Raw genomic sequence first — 891 nt, forward strand, 5'->3', positions numbered from 1 at the left:
AAAAAAAAAAAAAAGATTCTCAGTTTCCGCTCCAAGAGGTGGATTACGAGGCAGGACAGGGGCACTGGTGGGTCAGCTATGACCACATGGTAAGTGGGAAGACAGTTCAAAGAAGGAGCCTGGAATGCAGAAAACTTGGAAAATTTTTTGAAAACCAGGCATTTTATTCTAGCAAGTGATGACCTTGGGATACAACAAGTCATTTCTGTGTGGGGAGCTGGCCCCCCGGGAGTGTGTTCCGCCCGGTGGGTGACACAGATGCTCTGGGATGTGAAAAGGGCTAGGACTCAGGAACGGATGAGTCCAAGAACGGATGAAATTCCCCCGTAACTTCCTATTCTCATAACAAAGACTTTCCAGGAGCCGATCCCTTATAATAGAGTTTTGGAAATCGACATGGTGTGTACAACCCTAAACCTTCTTACACATCCCTGAACAAGCGCACAAGTCAGAAAACGTCTAGGCTGAGAGATTGCTTTATATTCCTGCCGCCATCCACTCTGAGGACTTAGGGGTTCCTGTCCCAAACGCCCCACCTGTGTCTTACCTACAGGGAAGTCCCCTCTCTCCAGCTTCAGGCCACAAACCCACCTGGGGTCTCCACCTTATGTGTTTGGTTGGAGACAGCCGCCCCTGTCTGCACAGCCTCCTCCCTCCTTGGGGGGCAGTGTCTGGTGGTTTTTACAAGCACCATGTTTTAGAAAATCCTATCTGGGTAACAGTTCTCATGACCGGCATAGCCAGTTGGAAGGCAGACAGGTAAGGGTATTTTGGAGGATGTGACAAAACTCTACTTCTGCAGGAAGCTTGCTCACGTACACACACACACTCATGCCTTCACACATACAAGCACACATAAGCTTACAAGCACAAATGTATGTCCACACTCAC

The 891-nt window shown here is 48.8% G+C and overlaps 1 protein-coding gene across 1 annotated transcript in view; it reads right to left on the reverse strand.

Moving 5' to 3' along the window:
* Positions 1 to 891, reverse strand: part of DHRSX (dehydrogenase/reductase X-linked) — a 111,105-nt gene that overhangs the window by 1,068 nt on the left and 109,146 nt on the right. The window lies entirely within an intron of this gene.

The sequence above is a fragment of the Otolemur garnettii genome, unplaced genomic scaffold, assembly GCF_000181295.1.
Source record: "Otolemur garnettii isolate 467f Iridium unplaced genomic scaffold, OtoGar3 scaffold00065, whole genome shotgun sequence".
NCBI lineage: Eukaryota > Metazoa > Chordata > Mammalia > Primates > Galagidae > Otolemur > Otolemur garnettii.